General features: G+C 34.9%; 1 long non-coding RNA gene and 1 other non-coding gene across 2 annotated transcripts in view; both read right to left on the bottom strand.

Annotated features, from left to right (window-relative positions):
• LOC138711671 (uncharacterized) overlaps window positions 1-14,314 on the bottom strand; it is a 229,271-nt gene that overhangs the window by 160,263 nt on the left and 54,694 nt on the right. The window lies entirely within an intron of this gene.
• Window positions 6,554-6,625, bottom strand: TRNAK-CUU (transfer RNA lysine (anticodon CUU)). Its single transcript has one exon. It is a non-coding gene; the product is annotated as a tRNA-Lys (tRNA).

The following is a 14,314-nucleotide window of genomic DNA, read 5'->3' as shown; positions in this document are numbered from 1 at the left end:
GATTTCCACTTATATGGCTCCTTACATACATGGAATCAAAGCTTACTATATGGTTTTGCTATAAAATTAACAAGAAAATTACTAGAATTTTTATTATGAAAAATAAAAAAAAATTATAGTCATAAAAATTCCTAGTAATTTAGCTACCCATTCGCTGTACAGAAAATTCCAATAGTAATGTTTGTTCCAATGTATATAAAGAATCTTGTAACTGAATATCAATTAAAAATAATGTAAATTGTGACGCAAGAACATTTTGCATTAACCAATACAGTATATAATTATGTTATTAATAAAATGCAAACCACTTATCATAGAGTGAGACGAAATTTTGTACATGAGTTATCAACCAGATATACTAGTGATAAACATTTTGTGAGTTTAGCTTTAAAAATATAGAAGTTAGTAATTTCAGTATAATGTCCCCAAGGATACACTGATGTGAGATTTTTTCATTTTTTTGTAAAAAAAATCCTTTGTTTGGGCCGTATTCATAGACATTTTTAGCGCGGGCTTCCGGTGGATGATCAGCGATAGGATATGATTTGAATTCTGTACTAGTAACCAGTGGATAGCCGGGGCTAGCTTAGCACGCTCGTAGCGCGTGCTGCGAAATGTCTATGAATAGCACCCTAAGCTTTTATCTTTAAAAATTCATTTATGATCTAAAGATGCCTTCTGCCAATTTTCATGATATACGACCGGTCCATCAGCTGTTTAGGGTCACATTTTTAAAAGGTTGCGCGCTCTGACTGTTAATCTAAATTCTCCGTCCACGACCTCCACTCTGAATTCTGCGACCATTTTGGAAATTACGCTATATTTCATACATTATGTATTATATTAGATTTCCGATTGAGCCAGTGTATCTTCTCGACTTCTCGAAATATTTCTTCATAGAATCCAACAGGTGTTACACGTACTTCAAAGGCTGCAATTTTTGAAAACCTAAATTTACACAATTATTTAAAATTACAAATTAAAAGTACAAAATTTTATTGATCTACCTAGAATAGTTTAGAAAATTGAAATTTCACATCAGTCTAAACTTAATAGGGTTTCTAGTTTCTACGGTCTTTGTATTTTCCAATCGAGCGAAACAATACAATCTTGTCTCAAGAATGAATTCAGAACTTTCACAAAAGTATTATGTCATTCTTGCAAATAGCAAATAGGATTAAATTCAGAAATGCTTGATTTGAAAGGGAGAAGATGGTAAACATTTGACACTGATCCTAATTGGTACGTGATTTTCATATGTTTTATGTAGAAATATCATTGCTGAAACAACTTAAATTCTAGATTAGATTTATAAAAATATTTTGGGGCCCAAATTTTGAAAAAAAAACACAAATATAAAAATACAGTCTTCCATTAATCTCACAATGTATGCTCGCTTAGGTAGCGGATCGTTCCTTTTTATATTTATAGTCACTTCTTTCCTTTTTCCTTATTTCTTTTACCTTCTCACAGAGAAAACAAATGTGCGCTATTTTCAGTTCTCTGTGAACAGTTCTGAACACAGCAGCATTGCATTTTTTCGCATTTAAATTACATTCTTTCCCTATACAACTGTATACTGCATAGCGCGCGCTGGACTAACAATGGCGGATTTGTCGGCATTTGCCGGCTCAAACGATTGCGGTACTCTGGATATCCACGGACTCTGGTGGTTCGCTAGAAATTAGAGGAGAGCCAAAAGTGACACATAGTAATTTTCTGAGAACTACAATGCATTTCACAGTACTGAAGCCCAAAGATTTTTAATTATTGAATTATTTGGCCTATTATTATTATTATTATTATTATTATTATTATTATTATTATTATTATTATTATTATTATTACAATTTAAATTAACAGAACTAACACATATTACTGGTATTTTGAAGTTGAAAGGCGGACTCTGCTGCTCATCTGCAAAATCATACTAACACGAGCAGGTTGAGTTGTTGTTTTATTTCATCTGTTCTCTGTTTTGAATTTGGAAATTTAGAAAATAAAGTGTCACATACAACTAGGAGACACTTCATAATAATCTTCTCATCTGTAAATTGCTTAATTTCTGCAGACGTGGTACGTGTTTTTGTTGTCAATACTGTACTTCTTTAGGCTATGTGCAGTGGACTAGATAACTTTCTGTTCAGATCTTACGGACATTTTTAACATTTTCAGTTTTTCTATTCTTGATTGAGAATATTTTGAATATTTGTTATATAAATTTCAATGTACGCTATTGTTTTTGAAAATCTTCACTGGCAGCAATGATGCAGGGTAATCAATGTTTTTCCAGTTGCATATTATTACAGAAATTAAAAAGTGCCAGCAGCAGTGAAAAAACCAAGTCCAACGAATGAAACGTAATAGTCTTTAAATAGCCATGGTACAATACTGTCTTCCAAGGGTAGAGATATTTAGGCCGTCCAAAAAGATGGAACGAGAATGATGAGACCGCAATGGGCCTTAGATCTTAGACTTGTTTGGATAATGATGAAAAAAAAATCTCAGAAAAAGTGTAGCAATAGTACCGTAATAGCTAAGGAGCAGCCATAAAAGTCTTTTGAGGGCCGCGTAATGAGTACCACTGATCTACACTGCCACGGCTCTATTAGTTTCCAGCCACCGGCGTAGCTCGGCTAAGGCGCTTGCCTGCAGACCCGAAGCTGGGTTCGATTCCCGCTTGGGCTGATAACCTGATAGGAGTTTTCCCGAGGTTTTCTTCAACCGTAAGGCAAATGTCAGGTAATTTATGGCAAATCCTCGGCCTCATCTCGCAATCACCAATTCCATCGACGCTAAATATCCTCAACTACAATACAGGATGTTTAAAAAATACCCGGGCATAATTTCAGGTATGTATTTTCCACATGTAGACAATCAAAATAGTTCATTACAACATGTGTCCGGAAATGCTTTATTTCCGAGTTATGGCCTTCACAACATTGAAATTCACCGGAACGTTTTTTTTTCCGCAGGTCGTTGCCGTCAAAGAGGGCATTAAGTGGGCACTCTGACAGTTCATTCCGAGGCGAAGGTTACATTCAGTGTTATGTAGGCGTTAGACTGTGCGACATGTATTCAAATCAAGAGCTGGCAGAGATAAACTTCATGTACGGTAAGGCGGACGGCAATGCTGCGCTGGCTCGTCGTTTGTACCAGGAGAGGTACCCACAGCGACAATGTCCAGATCGGAAGACATTTGTACGTCTCCATTACCGTCTGTGCGAGTATGGAAAATTTAACTCTCCTGGTTTGGGAAGGGGACGACCAAGATCTACAACTCCAGAAGTACAGGAGGAGATTCTGGAGGCTGTGAACATGACTCCTTCTATCGATTTCTACTTGTGGGGCCATTTAAAATCATTGGTTTATTCGTCTCCGGTGCCTGATTTGGAATCCCTTCGGAATCGAATTGTGACATGTTCTGAGGACAAACGCAATAGTCCTGGAGTTTGGGATCGTGTTCGCAGGTCAATGAGACATCCATGTGAGGTCTGTATTCAAGCAGGAGGTGGACATTTTGAACATCTTCTGTAATGACAACGACCTGCGGAAAGAAAAACGTTCCGGTGAATTTCAATGTTGTGAAGGCCATAACTCGGAAATGAAGCATTTCCGGACACATGTTGTAATGAACTATTTTCATTGTCTACATGTGGGAAATACATACCTGAAATTATGCCCCGTATTTTTTAAACATCCTGTATAATCTAGTTTAATAACTAACTAAATAAATTCAGTTTCCAGTCTTGTTCCTTGAGGTAAGAAAAGATTAGATGAGTGACAGGTTCTTAGAATACACTCAATTCTCTCTGCATAATACCCCTTCACAGCTTTGGTAGTGTTACCTGCAAATAGCAAATGTATGACAATGTATGCCCATTTACATAATGTCCCGATTACAACGTCAAATACACACCTTCCATTAGGTATCTTTTTCGTTTAACGGTCATGTCATTAGACGTTACTTAGTTGTTTTCATTGTAGCCAATATTGTAAATTTTCACCAGCTCAGAGGAATACTAAATAAATATCTAAATAAATACTATACCAGGCTCCGCCAAGTCGAGTCAAGATCGCGAGAGGGCGTACAGGCCTGCTTACGGCTTCCACTGCGGGCAGTACAGCTGTACACTGCAGTCTATCAGTGGTGGAACCTATCGAGGTCGCTTGGGGGCACCGGTGCACTGCATTTTGCACCAGGAATATTTATGTGCTAAAACATGAACCTTAGCAATGTAATGGATGTTGTTATGCGAACAATTAATTTCATACGGTCTAAAGGACTCAATCACGGCGACTTCAGGGCACTGCTTAATGGTATTAACAGTATGGGGATTTACTCTACCATACCGAGGTAAGGTGGTGAAGTCGAAAAATTCTGGAACGTTTTCTCGCACTTAGAAATGAAACTGCCTTATTTATGGATGTACATGGGAAACCTGTTAGAAGCCTTGGACATGAAAGAATATATAAGAATAATGCAACAATTGTGCGAAGTTTCGAACGTAGATTTGAGGATATTAGAGATCTTGAACGACAATTTAAGATATTTGCAATATCTTTTTCAGTGAGTGTCCTGGATATTCCTGCTGAACTACAATTAGAAATACTTGATTTACAAAGCGATATTGAGCTAAAGGATAAGTATCAAAACAAAAAGTATTAACCATTTCTATACTTGTTTTCCACGAGAAAGGTTTCCTAAACAGTACAATCGTGCTGCAAGAACGTTGTAAATGTTCGGGACAACCTACGTATGCGAAACACTGTTTTGTTTAATGAAGTTTACAAAGTCACGTCACAGAAACAACTAAGTGATGAACAATTGAAACATGTTTGCGATTGGCTGGTACTAAAACAATAGCTCCGAGAATTAAATAGCTGCTTATTAACAGAAAACTGCAAAAATCGCAGCGGATGTCTCATGTTTAAGAAAAAGTACTATTATTAGAGAATTGTATTTGAATGACAACGTTTGTACTGTTGTTTTATTTTGTTAATTGAATTGTATAGCAATGAGAAGAAGACAAACAGTATATTAATCTGTATAAAAGTGTATATTTTGTTTTGTTTCATTATTGTGCAAACATGCAAAAATTTGTTTCGTATATAGTTAACTGTACAAAATTGTATAGAGTACTGTTTTTCACTATAGTGCAATTAACAGTGAAAGCGTGCTTCAATTAAAAGCTGAAATTAATTTACATTCTTATCACAAATTTGGTTCACATACAAGTTCTTAGCTCCGCCACTGTGGAAGCAGCTACCCTTGCCCGCAGCCGTACGTCAGGGCTTGAGGGTTTGTACGTACGCATGAGAGTGTAGTCACTTGACGGTCCCTGTACTATACTATTAAAAATCGTAACATATCGATTTTAAAAGCATGACATATATGCTATTTACTTTCAAAAGTATATTACATTGAAATAGAAAAATTCATAGTAACATGGATTATATTTTAGAAGTTTCTCAGTTGCTGCCATGGCTGCGTTCAGCCGGGACAGCGCTAATTCAGCTATTCATTTTTGCTGAGTTACAGCAGCTGTGAGTTGCTGAAAGACCATTGCAAAATGTCCGCTGTATTTACAAAGAAACACGCTGCTATTGTTCCGTTCCGTCCTCCATACTAAATCAGACATTAATAGAAGAAACGGATCAGTACATACCCGAGAAACTTCACAAAACAGAACATTTAGGTGGAATGGCCACTGCAATTTCTCGGAAAGGGTTCTTTGATTACTCATAACTTCCTCTACGATCAGTTTAAACTGCCTGCTGGGATGTGAGGTACATCTTCACGAAACAGAAGTTATGGAGTAATTGGGTGGGACAGGTTACAGAAACATTTTGGAAAGGATAATTTGTTTCATCGTAATTTTGCGACTATCTAAAATTTGTTTTTCGTCTATAATGACAACAGTTTGTATTATCTTTCCAACTTAGGTTTGTTCTGTTGAAAACCTGGTGCACAAGGACATAAATTGTATGAAATGAACTCGAGGCAATTTTATGGTGAATCCCAATTTCTCAACGAATGCTTTTAAATACGTTGGGACAACTAGACATGAGAGAGGGTTCTGTGTCAATGAAAGAGAACTTCTTTATTTCGTTGCATTCAGTGGGGAAGGTCGCCATTATCACTGGCGCAACATAAGACAAACATTTGACGTGAAATTTTCAAACTGATTTAATTGAATACAATATACGTTATGCACGACAATCATAGGAAGTTGCTGGAATCGAACAGTTAGAATTCGTTTAACTCCACTTCGTCAGAAAAGGCTTTACATATAGACAACACTCTAACACAGTTTTTTTTTTAATGGACGAACATATATTGAAGTAATAATTTTAGGTTTTAAAGCAAAATTCACAGTGGGACATAAAGTTCAGTAGGACATTTTTACAGAAGGTCTGTATTTAGAACTGAAAGGCATGTTGAGTTCCAAATATACAACCTATTAGTACACAACAATGTGCAAGAAACAAATTAAGCTTTCAGGAATAACTCCCTGTAAAGTTAATTTGAATAATTTCGAGGGAAAAAATGTTCCGGGGCCGGGTATCGAACCCGGGACCTTTGGTTAAAGGTACCAACGCTCTCCCACTGAGCTACCCGGGAACTCAACCCGACACCGATCCAATTTTTCCCTCTATCCACAGACCTTAAAAGTGGGCTGACAACAGTCAAGCAACCAACATTTGAGTGCACACTAACTCTGTGTGACTTTAAATTGTGGTTTTCTGTTACGTACAGTGACGTGTATTATGCAAATTAAGCTTTCAGGAATAAGTCCCTGTAAAGTTAATTTGAATAATTTCGAGGGAAAAATTGTTCCGGATATAGAGGGAAAAATTGGATCGGTGTCGGGTAGAGTTCCCGGGTAGCTCAGTGGGAGAGCGTTGGTACGTTTAACCAAAGGTCCCGGGTTCGATACCCGGCCCCGGAACAATTTTTCCCTCGAAATTATTCAATGTGCAAGAAATCACGTGTTTCCTACATGATTGTATACTCCAAACTAATCTGATCGTCATCTCTCAATTGATAACATTACCTCCGTTATATAGTTCGAACTTATAGATAGACTGGAGCTATACTGTCATTCATTAAATCAGCAGGGTTTCAAACTTATCTTCACAATTAATTACCATAAAAATTCATTATATACTTTCGGGGCTAGAACTCAGAAAATAATGCCGTCACTGGGTCTAAACTGCAGACTATAACTTGGCGGAAGTCGAACATAGTGTATACAGATTTTTAGATTTTTCCTTCAATTATATATACCTGTAATAAACAATTACACATTTTCGGGGCTCGAACTCAAAAGATACCGTTACTATAGGATCAAACTATAGAGTGTAATTTGGCGGAAGTCGAGGAGTGTGTATACAAGTTGACGCGATCGGACGAGAACTGGTATTGTCAACATGGTGTGGTCGCTGCAGCTAGCAGGACACAAAGTGCAGTTTCTCCTACATACTTACTTACTTACTGGCTCTTAAGGAACCCAGAGGTTGATTGCTGCCCTCACATAAGCTCGCCATTGGTCCCTATCCTGAGCAAGATTAATCCAGTCTCTATCATCATATCCCACCTCCCTCAAATCCATTTTAATATTATCTTCCCATCTACGTCTCGCCATCCCCCAAACGTCTTTTCCCCTCCGCCCTCCCAACTAACACTCTATATGCATTTCTAGATTCGCCCATACGTGCTACATGCCCTGCCCATCTCAAACGTCTGGATTTAATGTTTCTAATTATGTCAGGTGAAGAATACAATGCGTGCAGTTCTGGGTTGTGTAACTTTCTCCATTCTCCTGTAACTTCATATCTCTTAGCCCCAAATATTTTCCTAAGCACCTTATTCTCAAACACCCTTAACCAATTTTCCGCTCTCAAAGTGAGAGTCCAAGTTTCACAACTGTATAAGAACAACCGGTAATATAACTGTTTTATAAATTCTAATTTTCAGATTTTTTGACAGCAGACTGGATGATGAAAGCTTCTCAACCGAATAATAACAGGCATTTCCCATATTTATTCTGTGTTTAACTTTCTCCCGAGTATCATTTATATTTGTTATTGTTGCTCTCAGGTATTTGAATTTTTCCACCTCTTCAAAACATAAATTTCCAATTTTTATATTTCCATTTCGTACAATATTCTCGTCACGAGACATAATCATATACTTTGTCTTTTAGGGATTTACTTCCAAATCTATTTCTTAGAAATGCGCTTCCACCCTCTTGTATTAATTCTGCTGGAATTTGGTCGATACCTAGAGACATAGTTTTTCAGATTTTCTATCGCAATTTCGAGTTCAGAAAGTATGGGTTTGGGTATAAATAGCTACATACGGTTAGATAATTTAAATAGGTCTCATTTGGTAGAAAAATATCTAAGTTAGGCTACGTATGAAAGGAAAATGCTGTATATGTAACAAAAAATTTGCAACCCTTGCACAATTTTTATCTCTTCCGAATGTTCCGCGTAGCCTAATATTACTATATAAAGGCGAATTGTGCAGTACACATTCGGAGTACCGGGGTAACGGGGTAACGGCTTGGAGGCTGGTATCTCTGGGTCTGATGGATATAATGAAATGAACTGATAATGATAACAATACAAATGCGGGCACAGAGCTAACGGCTTCGAGGCGGGTTCCCGGCTCGTACTAAGTAGTTAGTACGAAGGGTAGTGATTAAGATATTGCAAGATATTGGTCGTAAGTCGAATCTGTGTTGGATTTAGCAGACAATCCGATTTGGTCAACAGATCAAATTACACATGGAGACGCTTTCCTCTGAGTTCCCCTAATATCACAACCTCCGTGGAACCCTACTTTTGTCACTTCTGATACATTTTTTTTTTTTTTTCATTTATGATGAAAGACTTTTCGAACGATGGAGAAAACAGAACTGATCGATGATAGGAATTTGAAAATAAAGTTTACAAAATGTGTACGTATTAATATTAGACACAGAGTTAGTTAAAAGTCCCGCACAAACTAAATAACTTTTGAGGCATGTGGTTCAGTGACATGAAACTTGGTATGTGGGGATAAATAACCATATACTAAGAACTCAATAATGGTATTACCATTACCTAGTTTTTTCTACTTCCGGTTTAAGAAGAAAATTCTCTGGTGTGTAATTTTCTGAGTACAGCTGTCTGTGTATTGGATATGACATTATTACCATTAAAAATGAAATATTATTATAGTGAATGCCATGACGTATTTGTCACTAATTATAAGATTAATGCTTTATTGATGATATGAAAGTGAAACCTTTTGGGGTTATATAAGTGGCGTAGAGAATATCTGAATTTAGATCGAGCACACACAGAATAAAGGACTTAAGAATTTTTAATACTTTATTCCTTACAGACCATCACATGTTTACTTTCCATGTTTCCCTATTAAAAAGGTCTAACTTGTATGTTAGCCATTTTATCACATACATGCCCTTTCTTTTTAAAACTTCAAGCACCAGGGTAAACAGTCCTATAATTGCTTCGGACCCATTTTGCATTCCTAATAATTTACATTTCTCATTTATTTTGATATGAAAAAGGTCTTATGTTTAAATAGTCTCTACTACTCAGTTTGGATTCTAGTCTTAAAAGGGCTTATGTGCGGCTAATTTTACAAATAATGAAGTAAGTTGTTAAATGAGCAACATTACCTATTTTAGAAGAAATATAAACAAATAATATCCAGGAAAAACCTCTTAATTACAAAAACTCTGTAATTGACACCAATTTCAGTCTTTCTACTGCTCTCCTGAAAAGTATAAAATGTTTACTTAAGACCTTTTTCCTCCCGGCCACAGAAATATTGCAGATAGGTTTAGGCCTACTTTTATAATCTATGTAATAATATATTCCTTGATTTTTACTTTAAGTAATACAGCGTCCTAACGTTCACATAAAAATACTACAAGATCATATTCTATAGTCTATTCAAATTGCGAGGGAGTCAAAAAGTAGCCTTAATAATTGTTTTATTAATTGAATATGTATAATAAGACTGTAAACACTTCATCACTTTTCAATATGTTCCTTAAAAGCCATTTGTAAGTAAGTAGATACTACTGATATTTCAATGATACATGTAACCCAATTTTATCCAAAATATACTGTACATGTTAGGGGTACAGAATTCATAGCAATTTATATGACACAAATTTCAGGTAAATATTTGATAATGATGATTATTGTTATTATTATTATTATTATTATTATTATTATTATTATTATTATTCGAAACTGGAGAGCTCTGAAATATCTATTAGACAATATAGACAGGAACGGATCAAGCAATGCTTCAAATTCATGTGATGTGTGTTTATATCATCATCGTCATCATCATCATCATCATCTTCGTTGCCACGCACATCTTACACTTGCATAGAACACAGACATGGTAGTACTGTACAACATTAGCAGGCTAAGTTTCACTCACAACTGTAGAGTGCCAAACTGAGTGCACGGAAGTGGATATGAACCCAAGTGTGGGACATACGTGACATGCCTGAGTCACGTGGGGTCGACAGGATGACGATAACACTCAGCGAGCACCTGTCACCTTTGTCAAACACTCCACGCGACCCCCACACACGATATCTGTCTGCACTCCGCAGTCAGTGGCGGCCCTTCTTCATTGAATCAGTTTAGAAGTACAGCATCTACAATTACTTTCCCTCTCCTTCCAATAATAAAATTATTTATTTCCTTTTATTCATAATATCCTTTACTTCCTTGTCCTTCTCTCCTTCTTGTCTGCTTTCTGCTCATCTTTGTTCTCATTCTCGTATCCGTTCCGTCTTCTTATTTTTCTCTACTTTTCTTATTGTCTTTCCCTCTTTCTACTCGTCCGTATGCTTTTCCATCTCCTAATCTTCTTCTTTTCTTTATATCATCACTACAACGTGTTCATAATGTGTGTGTCCGCTTCATCTGCAATACTCGTAAATTTGACCACATATCGCCATCTTTTGAAGTTCTTTCTTGGGTCCGCCTAAAGGAACGTAGAATAGCACATTCTTTATCTCTTCTGTTTAGAATATTATTCACTTCTACTCCAAAATATCTGAGCACTCTCTTTGAATATCTTACAACGTTACGGAATCAACATCAGGCCTCATTATCCGTTCCTCGTCATCGTACCTCTTTCTACTCATCCTCTTTCACAGCGTCAGTTTGTCGCCTATGGAACTCCTTGCTTCGTCATGTCAGGGATTGCCGAACGGTTAGTCAATTTAAATTAAGAATTAAGAATTACATACTTTTATATGAAATTGATTTGTGAGTGTTAGCCGATTTTTTATAGATTACTCTTTGTGTATATTAATTGTCATGTAGGCCTATCATAAAGTAGCATTAGGATATGAATGGTAAATAACTTAATTATGTATCATGTTTAGTTAATATTTCATTATAGCCCGTGTAAGCTTGTTAATGTGCATGAAAATTATTTTTATTTTTAAGCATGACTTTACTATTTTTGTCATTGGTTTATTATGTATTCCACTTCTGGTAGTGTGGAAGAGAAGGCCTCATGGCCTTAACTCTACCAGAATAGATAGATAGATAGATAGATAGATAGATAGATAGATAGATAGATAGATAGATAGATAGATAGATAGATAGATAGATAGATAGATAGATAGATAGATAGATAGATAGATAGATAGATAGATAGATAGATAGATAGATAGATAGATAGATAGATAGATAGATAGATAGATAGATAGATAGATAGATAGATAGATAGATAGATAGATAGATAGATAGATAGATAGATAGATAGATAGATAGATAGATAGATAGATAGATAGATAGATAGATAGATAGATAGATAGATAGATAGATAGATAGATAGATAGATAGATAGATAGATAGATAGATAGATAGATAGATAGATAGATAGATAGATAGATAGATAGATAGATAGATAGATAGATAGATAGATAGATAGATAGATAGATAGATAGATAGATAGATAGATATAGATAGATATAGATAGATATAGATAGATATAGATAGATATAGATAGATATAGATAGATATAGATAGATAGATATAGATAGATAGATATAGATAGATAGATATAGATAGATAGATATAGATAGATAGATATAGATAGATAGATATAGATAGATAGATATAGATAGATAGATATAGATAGATAGATATAGATAGATAGATATAGATAGATAGATATAGATAGATAGATAGATAGATAGATAGATAGATAGATAGATAGATAGATAGATAGATAGATAGATAGATAGATAGATAGATAGATAGATAGATAGATAGATATAGATAGATATAGATAGATATAGATAGATAGATATAGATAGATAGATATAGATAGAGATAGATAGATAGATAGATAGATAGATAGATAGATAGATAGATAGATAGATAGATAGATAGATAGATAGATAGATAGATAGATAGATAGATAGATAGATAGATAGATAGATAGATAGATAGATAGATAGATAGATAGATAGATAGATAGATAGATAGATAGATAGATAGATAGATAGATAGATAGATAGATAGATAGATAGATAGATAGATAGATAGATAGATAGATAGATAGATAGATAGATAGATAGATAGATAGATAGATAGATAGATATAGATAGATAGATAGATAGATAGATAGATAGATAGATAGATAGATAGATAGATAGATAGATAGATAGATAGATAGATAGATAGATAGATAGATAGATAGATAGATAGATAGATAGATAGATAGATAGATAGATAGATAGATAGATAGATAGATAGATAGATAGATAGATAGATAGATAGATAGATAGATAGATAGATAGATAGATAGATAGATAGATAGATAGATAGATAGATAGATAGATAGATAGATAGATAGATAGATAGATAGATAGATAGATAGATAGATAGATAGATAGACAGGCAGACAGACAGGCAGACAGATCTGCTTATATTATATACATATATACATACATTACAACATTTATTTACATTTCTTTTAACTTATTTATTTCCCTCATTCGCTTTTCTCGTACTTTCCAAAAATATGTTCCTAAGGATTTTATTATCTGTCCAGTTGTAATTCTTGATACTTTGGCTAATATAATTTCATTACTGAAACGTGGCTATTTCTTTGTCATAAAACTGTGTTCGTTCCAATCTCTTTTAACGCAAATTAACAATTTTAATTTCCGTATTGAGGTCTGTGACAATTTCTTCTTCTTTCACTTTCATCCTGCACTAGTGAACTGGTATCGTTTTCTTCAACGCGTATTTGGTAAATTCCAGCTCAATTGTCTTTTACCGTGATTGTCAATTTAAGAACTAAATTTCTCAACACACCGTATTTCGTACGACACCGAGGTGTGAAGCTAGCAACTGAAATGCCTTTTTAAGAACTCTGGCAAGAAACCAAGAGAATGAAAACTTCAAAATAACATTATAAAAGAAATTTTTGTTGTAAATTTGAAGAAGTGTGTTCTGCTATAATAGGGTACACTAAGAACAGACTGAATTGGTATTAGACAACTAGAACAGAATTTCTCCGAAAATTTTAGTTTGGCCTGCAGAAGGAGAAGTAAGAAAGTAAGAGAAAAATGAACAAATGAACGGAATGAATTACTGTGATATGACAGTCGACATTGCTGCTGCTGAACTAGAAGTCCAGAGAAACAAATTAATGAAGATCATATTATTATTATTATTATTATTATTATTATTATTATTATTATTATCATCATCATCATCATCATCATTATCACTACCATTTCCACTGTTATCATCCAGAAATGGTTATCTGAAGATAGAAGTTTAGACGTAGGCCTACCGCTAATCTTTTTGGTTTCTTTTCGCTGTTACATAATTTTATTTTAACAACTGATATATTTCCTGTTATTCTGTTGAGCAAATTCGGTTATGTTCAAATAGTCGTAGTTTTTTAAAAATCGTGCGCACATTAAGCTACTATTATTCTAACTATATCCTACGCTTCTTAAGTTACTGTACATAACTTTGTTCAAATTATTAATTTCATTTGTAGTTCAATATGTATTGTATATACATACGTAAATAGTGTTCTGCCAGATGGCAGGTCTTTCACTACAAACCCAGCATTCTGCAATGTTTCTTAATTTCTGCCCTCCTCTTAGTCCTCTTACCATTAATTAATTAATTCATTCATTCATTCATAGTGTTCTGCCCAAGGTCAGGTCTTTCGCTACAAACCCAGCATTCTCCAATCCTTCCTATTTTCTGCCTCACTCTTTGTCTCCTC

Source organism: Periplaneta americana, chromosome 13, assembly GCF_040183065.1.
Source record: "Periplaneta americana isolate PAMFEO1 chromosome 13, P.americana_PAMFEO1_priV1, whole genome shotgun sequence".
NCBI classification, from domain to species: domain Eukaryota; kingdom Metazoa; phylum Arthropoda; class Insecta; order Blattodea; family Blattidae; genus Periplaneta; species Periplaneta americana.
The sequence above is the reverse complement of the archived record's forward strand: the minus strand, read 5'-3'. Positions and strand labels throughout refer to the sequence as shown.